Consider the following 13,647-nt stretch of genomic DNA (forward strand, 5'->3'; position numbering starts at 1 on the left):
GAAACACTCTATTTGTGGAATCTGCAAGTGGACATTTCGAGAACATTGAGGCCTATGGTGAATAAAGAAATATCTTCCCCTAAAAACTACACGGAAGCATTATGTGAAACTTCTTTTTGATCTGTGCTTCAACTAACAGAGTTGAACCTTACTTTTGATGTAGCAGTACTGAAACAATCTTTCTGTATAAACTGAAATTGGACATGTGGAGCGATTTGTGGCCTAACGTGGAAAAAGGAATATCTTCAAATAAAAAGTACACAGAAGAATTCTGTGAAACTTTTTCTGATCTGTGCATTCAACTAATAGAGTTGAACCTTACTTTTGATTCAGCAGTTTGGAAACACTCTATTTGTAAAATCTACAAGTGGACATTTGGAGAATATTGAGGCCTATGGAGAAAAAAGAAATATCTTCCCCTAAAAACTACAGGGAAGCATTCTGTGAAACTTCTTTCTGATCTGTGCATGCAAATAACAGAGTTGAAACTTACTTTTGAAGCAGTTCTGAAACACTCTTCCTGTATAAGCTGCAAGTGTACATTTGGAGCGCTTTGAGGCCTTTTGTGGAAAAAGGAAAATCTTCCCCTAAAAACAACTCGGAAGCTTTCCGTGAAACTTCTTTCTGATCTGTGCATTCAACTAACAGAGTTGAACCTTACTTTTGATGCAGCAGTTCTGAAACACTCTTTCTGTATAAACTGCAAGTGGACATTTGGTGCAATTTGAGGCCTACCGTGGAAAAAGGCATATCTTCAAACAAAAACTACACGGAAGTATTCTGTGAAACTTCTTTCTGATCTGTGCATTCAACTAACAGACTTGAACTTTACTTCTGATAGAGGAGTTTTGAAACACTCTTTCTGTATAAACTGCAAGTGGACATTAGGAGCCCTTGGAGACCTATCGTGGAAAAAGGAATATCTTCAAATAAAAGCTACATAGAAGCATTCTGTGAAACTTCTTTCTGATCTGTGCATTCAAATAAAAGAGTTGAATCTTACTTTTGATTAAGGAGCTTTGAAACACTCTTTCTGTATAAACTGCAAGAGGACATTTGGAGCGCTTCTATGCCTATCGCGGAAAAAGGAATATCTTCAAATAAAAACTACACAGAAGCATTCTGTGAAACTTCTTTCTGATCTGTGAATTCAACTAACAGAGTTGAACCTTACTTCTGATTGAGCAGTTCTGAAGCACTCTATTTGTAGAATCTGCAAGTGGACATTTTCAGAACATTAAGGCCTATGGTGAGAAAAGAAATATATTCCCCTAAAAACTACACGAAAGCATTCTGTGAAACTTCTTTCTGATCTCTGCATTGAACTAACAGAGTTGAACCTTACTTTTGTTGGAGCAGGTCTGAAGCACTCTGTGTGTATAAACTGAAAGTGGACATTTGGAGCACTTTGGGGCCTATCATGTAAAAAGGAATATCTTCAAATAAAAACTACACTGAAGCATTGTGTGAAACTACTTTCTGATCTGTGCATTCAATTAACAGAGTTGAACCTTACTTTTGATGGAGCAGTTCTGAAACACTCTTCCTGTATAAACTGCAAGTGGACATTTGGAGCGCTTTGAGGCCTATCATGGAAAATGGAATATCTTCAAATAAAGATACACAGAAGGATTCTGTGAAACTTCTTTCTGATCTGTGCAGTCAACTAACAGAGTTGAACGGTACTTTTGATTTAGCAGTTTTGAGACACTCTAGATGGAGAATCTGCCTGTGGACTTTTGGAGAACATTGATGCCGTTGGTGAAAAAAGAAATATCTTCCCCTAAAAACTACACGGAAGCATTCTGTGAAATTTCTCAATGATCTGTGCATTCAACTAACAGAGTTGAACCTTACTTTTGATAGAGGAGTCTTGAAACCCTCTTTCTGTAAAAACTGCATGTGGACATTTGGAGCACTTCGAGGCCTATCGCGGAAAAGGGAATTTCCTCAAATAAAAACCACACAGCAGCGTTCTTTGCAACTTCTTTCTGATCTGTGCATTCAACTAAGAGAGTTGAACCTTACTTTTGATACAGTAGTTTTGAAACACTCTTTCAGTATAAACTGCAAGTGGACATTTGCAACGCTTTGTGGCCTATCGCAGAAAAAGGAATAACTTCAAATAAAAACTACAAAGATGCATTCTGTGAAACTACTTTCTGATCTGTGCATTCAACTAAGTGAGTTGAACCTTACTTTTGATAGACGAGTTTTGAAACATTCTTTCTGTATAAACTGCCAGTGGACATTTGGAGCGCTTTGAGGCCTATCGCGGAAAAAGGAATGTCTTCAAATAAAAACTACACAGAAGCATTCTGTGAATCTTCTTTCTGATCTGCGCATTCAACTAAGAGAGTTGAACCTTACTTTTGATAGACGACTTTTGAAACACTCTTTCTGTATAAACTGCCAGTGGACATTTGGAGCGCTTTGAGGCCTATCGCGGAAAAAGGAACATCTTCAAATAAAAACTACACAGAAGCATTCTGTGAATCTTCCTTCTGATCTGTGCATTCTACTAAGAGAGTTGAACCTTACTTTTGATGGAGCAGTTCTGAAACACTCTTCCTGTATAAACCGCAAGTGGACATTTGGAGCGCTTTGAGGCCTATCGTGGAAAACGGAATATCTTCAAATAAAGCTACACAGAAGGATTCTGTGAAACTTCTTTCCGATCTGTGCATTCAACTAACAGAGTTGAACCACACTTTTGATTGCGCAGTTTTGAAACACTCTATTTGTGGAATCTGCAAGTGGACATTTGGAGAATATTTAGGCCTGTCATGAAAAAAGAAATATCTTCCCCCAAAAACTACAGGGAAGCATTCTGTGAAACGTCTTTTTGATCGGTGCATTCAACTAAGAGAGTTGAACCTTACTTTTGATAGACGAGTTTTGAAACACTTTTTCTGTATAAACTGCAAGTGGACATTTGGAGCGCTTTGCGGCCTATCATGTAAAAAGGAATATCTTCAAATAAAAACTACACTGAAGCATTGTGTGAAACTTCTTTCTGATCTGTGCATTCAATTAACAGAGTTGAACCTTACTTTTGATGGAGTAGTTCTGAAACACTCTTTCTGTATCAACTGCAAGAGGACATTAGGAGCACTTTGAGGCCTATCGTGGAAAAAGGAATAACCCCAAATAAAAACTACACAGAAGAATTCTGTGAAACTCCTTTCTGTTCTGTGCATTCAACTAACAGAGTTGAACGGTACTTTTGATTTAGCAGTTTTGAGACACTCTAGATGGAGAATCTGCCTGTGGACTTTTGGAGAACATTGATGCATTTGGTGAAAAAAGAAATATCTTCCCCTAAAAACTACACGGAAGCATTCTGTGAAACTTCTCAATGATCTGTGCATTCAACTAACAGAGTTAAACCTTACTTTCGATAGAGGAGTCTTGAAACACTCTTTCTGTATAAACTGCAAGAGGACATTTGGAGCACTTTGAGGCCTATCGCGGAGAAGGGCATTTCTTCAAATAAAAACCACACGTCAATATTCTGTGAAACTTCTTTCTGATCTGTGCATTCAACTAAGAGAGTTGAACCTTACTTTTGATAGAGTAGTTTTGAAACACTCTTTCAGTATAAACTGCAACTGGACATTTGCAACGCTTTGTGGCCTATCGCGGAAAAAGGAATAACTTCAAATAAAAACTACAAAGAAGCATTCTGTGAAACTTCTTTCTGATCTGTGCATTCAACTAAGAGAGTTGAACCTTACTTTTGATAGACGAGTTTTGAAACACTCTTTCTGTATAAACTGCCAGTGGACATTTGGAGCGCTTTGAGACCTATCGCGGAAAAAGGAATATCTTCAAATAAAAACTACACAGAAGCATTCTGTGAATCTTCCTTCTGATCTGTGCATTCAACTAACAGAGTTGAACCTTACTTTTGATGGAGCAGTTCTGAAACACTCTTCCTGTATAAACTGCAAGTGGACATTTGGAGCGCTTTGAGGCCTATCATGGAAAATGGAATATCTTCAAATAAAGATACACAGAAGGATTCTGTGAAACTTCTTTCTGATCTGTGCAGTCAACTAACAGAGTTGAACGGTACTTTTGATTTAGCAGTTTTGAGACACTCTAGATGGAGAATCTGCCTGTGGACTTTTGGAGAACATTGATGCCGTTGGTGAAAAAAGAAATATCTTCCCCTAAAAACTACACGGAAGCATTCTGTGAAATTTCTCAATGATCTGTGCATTCAACTAACAGAGTTGAACCTTACTTTTGATAGAGGAATCTTGAAACCCTCTTTCTGTAAAAACTGCATGTGGACATTTGGAGCACTTCGAGGCCTATCGCGGAAAAGGGAATTTCCTCAAATAAAAACCACACAGCAGCATTCTTTGCAACTTCTTTCTGATCTGTGCATTCAACTAAGAGAGTTGAACCTTACTTTTGATACAGTAGTTTTGAAACACTCTTTCAGTATAAACTGCAAGTGGACATTTGCAACGCTTTGTGGCCTATCGCGGAAAAAGGAATAACTTCAAATAAAAACTACAAAGAAGCATTCTGTGAAACTACTTTCTGATCTGTGCATTCAACTAAGTGAGTTGAACCTTACTTTTGATAGACGAGTTTTGAAACATTCTTTCTGTATAAACTGCCAGTGGACATTTGGAGCGCTTTGAGGCCTATCGCGGAAAAAGGAATGTCTTCAAATAAAAACTACACAGAAGCATTCTGTGAATCTTCTTTCTGATCTGTGCATTCAACTAAGAGAGTTGAACCTTACTTTTGATAGACGACTTTTGAAACACTCTTTCTGTATAAACTGCCAGTGGACATTTGGAGCGCTTTGAGGCCTATCGCGGAAAAAGGAACATCTTCAAATAAAAACTACACAGAAGCATTCTGTGAATCTTCCTTCTGATCTGTGCATTCTACTAAGAGAGTTGAACCTTACTTTTGATGGAGCAGTTCTGAAACACTCTTCCTGTATAAACCGCAAGTGGACATTTGGAGCGCTTTGAGGCCTATCATGGAAAACGGAATATCTTCAAATAAAGCTACACAGAAGGATTCTGTGAAACTTCTTTCCGATCTGTGCATTCAACTAACAGAGTTGAACCACACTTTTGATTGCGCAGTTTTGAAACACTCTATTTGTGGAATCTGCAAGTGGACATTTGGAGAATATTTAGGCCTGTCATGAAAAAAGAAATATCTTCCCCCAAAAACTACAGGGAAGCATTCTGTGAAACGTCTTTTTGATCGGTGCATTCAACTAAGAGAGTTGAACCTTACTTTTGATAGACGAGTTTTGAAACACTTTTTCTGTATAAACTGCAAGTGGACATTTGGAGCGCTTTGCGGCCTATCATGTAAAAAGGAATATCTTCAAATAAAAACTACACTGAAGCATTGTGTGAAACTTCTTTCTGATCTGTGCATTCAATTAACAGAGTTGAACCTTACTTTTGATGGAGTAGTTCTGAAACACTCTTTCTGTATCAACTGCAAGAGGACATTAGGAGCACTTTGAGGCCTATCGTGGAAAAAGGAATAACCCCAAATAAAAACTACACAGAAGAATTCTGTGAAACTCCTTTCTGTTCTGTGCATTCAACTAACAGAGTTGAACGGTACTTTTGATTTAGCAGTTTTGAGACACTCTAGATGGAGAATCTGCCTGTGGACTTTTGGAGAACATTGATGCATTTGGTGAAAAAAGAAATATCTTCCCCTAAAAACTACACGGAAGCATTCTGTGAAACTTCTCAATGATCTGTGCATTCAACTAACAGAGTTAAACCTTACTTTCGATAGAGGAGTCTTGAAACACTCTTTCTGTATAAACTGCAAGAGGACATTTGGAGCACTTTGAGGCCTATCGCGGAGAAGGGCATTTCTTCAAATAAAAACCACACGTCAATATTCTGTGAAACTTCTTTCTGATCTGTGCATTCAACTAAGAGAGTTGAACCTTACTTTTGATAGAGTAGTTTTGAAACACTCTTTCAGTATAAACTGCAACTGGACATTTGCAACGCTTTGTGGCCTATCGCGGAAAAAGGAATAACTTCAAATAAAAACTACAAAGAAGCATTCTGTGAAACTTCTTTCTGATCTGTGCATTCAACTAAGAGAGTTGAACCTTACTTTTGATAGACGAGTTTTGAAACACTCTTTCTGTATAAACTGCCAGTGGACATTTGGAGCGCTTTGAGACCTATCGCGGAAAAAGGAATATCTTCAAATAAAAACTACACAGAAGCATTCTGTGAATCTTCCTTCTGATCTGTGCATTCAACTAACAGAGTTGAACCTTACTTTTGATGGAGCAGTTCTGAAACACTCTTCCTGTATAAACTGCAAGTGGACATTTGGAGCGCTTTGAGGCCTATCATGGAAAATGGAATATCTTCAAATAAAGATACACAGAAGGATTCTGTGAAACTTCTTTCTGATCTGTGCAGTCAACTAACAGAGTTGAACGGTACTTTTGATTTAGCAGTTTTGAGACACTCTAGATGGAGAATCTGCCTGTGGACTTTTGGAGAACATTGATGCCGTTGGTGAAAAAAGAAATATCTTCCCCTAAAAACTACACGGAAGCATTCTGTGAAATTTCTCAATGATCTGTGCATTCAACTAACAGAGTTGAACCTTACTTTTGATAGAGGAATCTTGAAACCCTCTTTCTGTAAAAACTGCATGTGGACATTTGGAGCACTTCGAGGCCTATCGCGGAAAAGGGAATTTCCTCAAATAAAAACCACACAGCAGCATTCTTTGCAACTTCTTTCTGATCTGTGCATTCAACTAAGAGAGTTGAACCTTACTTTTGATACAGTAGTTTTGAAACACTCTTTCAGTATAAACTGCAAGTGGACATTTGCAACGCTTTGTGGCCTATCGCGGAAAAAGGAATAACTTCAAATAAAAACTACAAAGAAGCATTCTGTGAAACTACTTTCTGATCTGTGCATTCAACTAAGTGAGTTGAACCTTACTTTTGATAGACGAGTTTTGAAACATTCTTTCTGTATAAACTGCCAGTGGACATTTGGAGCGCTTTGAGGCCTATCGCGGAAAAAGGAATGTCTTCAAATAAAAACTACACAGAAGCATTCTGTGAATCTTCTTTCTGATCTGTGCATTCAACTAAGAGAGTTGAACCTTACTTTTGATAGACGACTTTTGAAACACTCTTTCTGTATAAACTGCCAGTGGACATTTGGAGCGCTTTGAGGCCTATCGCGGAAAAAGGAACATCTTCAAATAAAAACTACACAGAAGCATTCTGTGAATCTTCCTTCTGATCTGTGCATTCTACTAAGAGAGTTGAACCTTACTTTTGATGGAGCAGTTCTGAAACACTCTTCCTGTATAAACCGCAAGTGGACATTTGGAGCGCTTTGAGGCCTATCATGGAAAACGGAATATCTTCAAATAAAGCTACACAGAAGGATTCTGTGAAACTTCTTTCCGATCTGTGCATTCAACTAACAGAGTTGAACCACACTTTTGATTGCGCAGTTTTGAAACACTCTATTTGTGGTATCTGCAAGTGGACATTTGGAGAACATTTAGGCCTATCATGAAAAAAGAAATATCTTCCCCCAAAAACTACAGGGAAGCATTCTGTGAAACGTCTTTTTGATCGGTGCATTCAACTAAGAGAGTTGAACCTTACTTTTGATAGACGAGTTTTGAAACACTTTTTCTGTATAAACTGCAAGTGGACATTTGGAGCGCTTTGCGGCCTATCATGTAAAAAGGAATATCTTCAAATAAAAACTACACTGAAGCATTGTGTGAAACTTCTTTCTGATCTGTGCATTCAATTAACAGAGTTGAACCTTACTTTTGATGGAGTAGTTCTGAAACACTCTTTCTGTATCAACTGCAAGAGGACATTAGGAGCACTTTGAGGCCTATCGTGGAAAAAGGAATAACCCCAAATAAAAACTACACAGAAGAATTCTGTGAAACTCCTTTCTATTCTGTGCATTCAACTAACAGAGTTGAACGGTACTTTTGATTTAGCAGTTTTGAGACACTCTAGATGGAGAATCTGCCTGTGGACTTTTGGAGAACATTGATGCATTTGGTGAAAAAAGAAATATCTTCCCCTAAAAACTACACGGAAGCATTCTGTGAAACTTCTCAATGATCTGTGCATTCAACTAACAGAGTTGAACCTTACTTTTGATAGAGGAGTCTTGAAACACTCTTTCTGTATAAACTGCAAGAGGACATTTGGAGCACTTTGAGGCCTATCGCGGAGAAGGGCATTTCTTCAAATAAAAACCACACGTCAATATTCTGTGAAACTTCTTTCTGATCTGTGCATTCAACTAAGAGAGTTGAACCTTACTTTTGATAGAGTAGTTTTGAAACACTCTTTCAGTATAAACTGCAACTGGACATTTGCAACGCTTTGTGGCCTATCGCGGAAAAAGGAATAACTTCAAATAAAAACTACAAAGAAGCATTCTGTGAAACTTCTTTCTGATCTGTGCATTCAACTAAGAGAGTTGAACCTTACTTTTGATAGACGAGTTTTGAAACACTCTTTCTGTATAAACTGCCAGTGGACATTTGGAGCGCTTTGAGACCTATCGCGGAAAAAGGAATATCTTCAAATAAAAACTACACAGAAGCATTCTGTGAATCTTCCTTCTGATCTGTGCATTCAACTAACAGAGTTGAACCTTACTTTTGATGGAGCAGTTCTGAAACACTCTTCCTGTATAAACTGCAAGTGGACATTTGGAGCGCTTTGAGGCCTATCATGGAAAATGGAATATCTTCAAATAAAGATACACAGAAGGATTCTGTGAAACTTCTTTCTGATCTGTGCAGTCAACTAACAGAGTTGAACGGTACTTTTGATTTAGCAGTTTTGAGACACTCTAGATGGAGAATCTGCCTGTGGACTTTTGGAGAACATTGATGCCGTTGGTGAAAAAAGAAATATCTTCCCCTAAAAACTGCACGGAAGCATTCTGTGAAACTTCTCAATGATCTGTGCATTCAACTAACAGAGTTGAACCTTACTTTTGATAGAGGAATCTTGAAACCCTCTTTCTGTAAAAACTGCATGTGGACATTTGGAGCACTTCGAGGCCTATCGCGGAAAAGGGAATTTCCTCAAATAAAAACCACACAGCAGCATTCTTTGCAACTTCTTTCTGATCTGTGCATTCAACTAAGAGAGTTGAACCTTACTTTTGATACAGTAGTTTTGAAACACTCTTTCAGTATAAACTGCAAGTGGACATTTGCAATGCTTTGTGGCCTATCGCGGAAAAAGGAATAACTTCAAATAAAAACTACAAAGAAGCATTCTGTGAAACTACTTTCTGATCTGTGCATTCAACTAAGTGAGTTGAACCTTACTTTTGATAGACGAGTTTTGAAACATTCTTTCTGTATAAACTGCCAGTGGACATTTGGAGCGCTTTGAGGCCTATCGCGGAAAAAGGAATGTCTTCAAATAAAAACTACACAGAAGCATTCTGTGAATCTTCTTTCTGATCTGTGCATTCAACTAAGAGAGTTGAACCTTACTTTTGATAGACGACTTTTGAAACACTCTTTCTGTATAAACTGCCAGTGGACATTTGGAGCGTTTGTTTTCTATCGCAGAAAAAGGAATATCTTCAAATAAATACTACACAGAAGCATTCTGTGAAACTTCTTTCTGATCTGTGCATTCAACTAACAGAGTTGAATCTTACTTTTGATTGAGGAATTTTGAAACACTCTTTCTGTATAAACTGCAAGAGGACATTTGGAGCACTTTGAGGCCTATTGTAGAAATAGGAATATCTTCAAATAAAAAATACACAGAAGCTTTCTGTGAAACTGCTTTCTGATCTGTGCATTCAACTAACAGAGTTGAACCTTACGTTTTATTGAGTAGTTTTGAAACACTCTATTTGCAGAATCTGCAAGTGGACATTTGGAGAACATTGAGGCCGATGGTGAAAAAGGAAATATCTTTTGCTAAAAACTACACGGAAACATTCTGTGAAACTACTTTCTGATCTGTGCATTAAACTAACAGAGTTGAACGTTACTTTTGATAGAGCAGTTCTGAAACACTCTACCTTTATAAACTGCAAGTGTACATTTGGAGCGCTTTAAGGTCCATTGGTGAAAAAAGGAATATCTTCAAATAAGAACTACACTGAACCACTCTGTGAAACTTCTTTCTGATCTGTGCATTCAACTAACAGAGTTGAACTTTACTTTCGATTGAGTCGATTTGAAACACTCTATTTGTAGAATCTGCAAGTGTACATTTGGAGAACATCGGGGCCTAAGGTGAAAAAAGAAATATCTTCCCCTAAAAACCACAGGGAAGCTTTCTGTGAAACTTCTTTCTGATCTGTGCATTCAACTAACAGAGTTGAATCTTACTTTTGATTGAGGAATTTTGAAACACTCTTTCTGTATAAACTGCAAGAGGACATTTGGAGGACTTTGAGGCCTATTGTAGAAATAGGAATATCTTCAAATAAAAAATACACAGAAGCTTTCTGTGAAACTGCTTTCTGATCTGTGCATTCAACTAACAGAGTTGAACCTTACTTTTTATTGAGTAGTTTTGAAACACTCTATTTGCAGAATCTGCAAGTGGACATTTGGAGAACATTGAGGCTGATGGTGAAAAAAGAAATATCTTTTGCTAAAAACTACACGGAAACATTCTGTGAAACTACTTTCTGATCTGTGCATTAAACTAACAGAGTTGAACGTTACTTTTGATAGAGCAGTTCTGAAACACTCTACCTTTATAAACTGCAAGTGTACATTTGGAGCGCTTTAAGGTCCATCGGTGAAAAAAGGAATATCTTCAAATAAAAACTACACTGAACCACTCTGTGAAACTTCTTTCTGATCTGTGCATTCAACTAACAGAGTTGAACTTTACTTTCGATTGAGTCGATTTGAAACACTCTATTTGTAGAATCTGCAAGTGTACATTTGGAGAACATTGGGGCCTAAGGTGAAAAAAGAAATATCTTCCCCTAAAAACTACAGGGAAGCTTTCTGTGAAACTTCTTTCTGATCTGTGCATTCAACTAACAGATTTGAACCTTTCTTTTCATGGAGCAGTTCTGAAGCACTCTTTCTCTATAAACTACAATTGGACATTTGGAGCGCTTTGAGGCCTATGGAGGAAAAAGGAATATCTTCAAATAAAAAAAACATGGAAGCATTCTGTGAAACTTCTTTCTGATCTGTGCATTCAACTAACAAATTTGAACCTTACTTTTGATAGAGGAGTTTTGAAACACTCTTTCTGGGTAAACTGCAAGTGGACATTTGGAGTGCTTTGAGGCCTATCGTGGAAAAAGGAATATCTTCAAATAAAAAATACACAGAAACATTCTGTTAAATTACTTTCTGATCTATGCATTCAACTAACAGAGTTGAACCTTACTTTTGATGGAGCACTTCTGAAACACTCTTTCTGTATAAACTGCAAGTGGACATTTGGAGTGCTTGGAGGCCTATCGTGTAAAAAGGAATAACTTCAAACAAAAACTACACGGAAGTATTCTGTGAAACTTCTTTCTGATCTGTGCAGTCAACTAACAGAGTTAAATCTTACTTTTGATGGAGCAGTTCTGAAACACTTTTTCTGTGTAAACTACAAGTGGACATTTGGAGCGCTTTGAGGCCTATCGTGGAAAAAGCAATAACTTCAAATAAAAACTACATGGAAGCATTCTGTGAAACTTCTTTCTGATCCGTGCATTCAACTAACAGAGTTGAACCTTACTTTTGATAGAGGAGTTTTGAAATTCTCTTTCTGTATAAACTGCAAGTGGGCATTTGGAGCACTTTGAGGCCTATCGCGGAAAAAGGAATATCTTCAAATAAAAACTACACAGAAGCATTCTGTGAAACTTCCTTCTGATCTGTGCATTCAACTAACGGAGTTGAACCTTACTTTTGATAGAGGAGTTTTGAAGCACTCTTTCTGTATAACTTGCAAGTGGAAATTTTGAACGCTTTGAGGCCAATCGCGGAAAAAGGAAGATCTTCAAATAAAAACTACACAGAAGAATTATGTGAAACTACTTTCTCATCAGTGAATTCAACTAACAGAGTTGAACCTTACTTTTGATTGAGGAGTTTTGAAACACTCTTTCTGTATAAACTATAAATTATCATTTGGAGCACAATGAGGCCTATCGTGGAAAAAGGAATATCTTCAAATAAAAACTACACAGAAGCATTCTGTGAAACTTCTTTCTGATCTGTGCATTCAACTAACAGAGTTGAATCTTACTTTTGATTGAGGAATTTTGAAACACTCTTTCTGTATAAACTGCAAGAGGACATTTGGAGCGCTTTGAGGCCTATTGTAGAAATAGGAATACCTTCAAATAAAAAATACACAGAAGCTTTCTGTGAAACTGCTTTCTGATCTGTGCATTCAACTAACAGAGTTGAACCTTACTTTTTATTGAGTAGTTTTGAAACACTCTATTTGCAGAATCTGCAAGTGGACATTTGGAGAACATTGAGGCCTATCGTGGAAAAAGTAATTTCTTCAAATAAAAACTACATGGAAGCATTCTGTGAAACTTCTTTCTGAACTGTGCATTCAAGTAAGAGAGTTGAACCTTTCTTTTGATGGAGCAGTTCTGTAACTCTCTTTCTGTATAAACTGCAAGTGGACATTTGGAGCGCTTTGAGGCCTCTCTTGGAAAAAGGAATATCTTCATATAAAAACTACATGGAAGCATTCTGTGAAACTTCTGATCTGTGCATTCAACTAACAGAGTTTAACCCTACTTTTCATAGAGGAGTTTTGAAACACTCTTTCTGTATAAACTGTAAGTTGACAGTTGGAGCGCTTTGAGGCCTATCGTGGAAAAAGGTATATCTTCAAATAAAAACTACACGGAAGCATTCTGTGAAACAACTTTCTGATCTGTGCATTCAATTAACAGAGTTGAATCTCACTTTTGATAGAATAGTTTTGAAACACTCTTTTTGTATAAACTGCCAGTGGACACTTGGAGCGCTTTGAGGCCTATCGCGGAAAAAGGAATATCTTCAAATAAAAACGACACAGAAGCATTCTGTGAAACTTCTTTCCAATCTGTGCATTGAACAAACAGAGATGAACCTTACTTTTGATTGAGCAGTTTTGAAACACTCTATTTGTGGAATCTGCAGGTGGACATTTGGGGAACATTGTGGCCTATGGTGAAAAAAGTAATATCTTCATATCAAAACTACACAGAAGCATTGTGTGAAACTTCTTTCTGTTCTGTGCATTCAAGTAACAGAGTTTAACCTTAGTTTTGACTGACTAGTTTTGAAACCCTGTATTTGTAGAATCTGAAAGTGGACATTTGGAGAACATTGAGGCCTACGGGGAAAAAGGAAATATCTTCCCCTGAAAACTACACGGAAGCATTCTGTGAAACTTCTTTCTGATCTGTGCATTCAACTACCATAGTTGAACCTTACTTTTGATTTAGCAGTTTTGAAACCCTCTATTTGTAGAATCTGCAAGTGGACATTTGGAGAACCTTGAGGCCTACGGAGAAAAACGAAATATCTTCCCATAAAAAGTACACAGAAGCATTCTCTGAATCTTCTTTCTCTTTTCTTCATTAATCTCACAAAGTAGAACATTTA

Source organism: Symphalangus syndactylus, chromosome 20 (genome assembly GCF_028878055.3).
Source record: "Symphalangus syndactylus isolate Jambi chromosome 20, NHGRI_mSymSyn1-v2.1_pri, whole genome shotgun sequence".
In the NCBI taxonomy this organism is placed as follows: Eukaryota; Metazoa; Chordata; class Mammalia; order Primates; family Hylobatidae; genus Symphalangus; species Symphalangus syndactylus.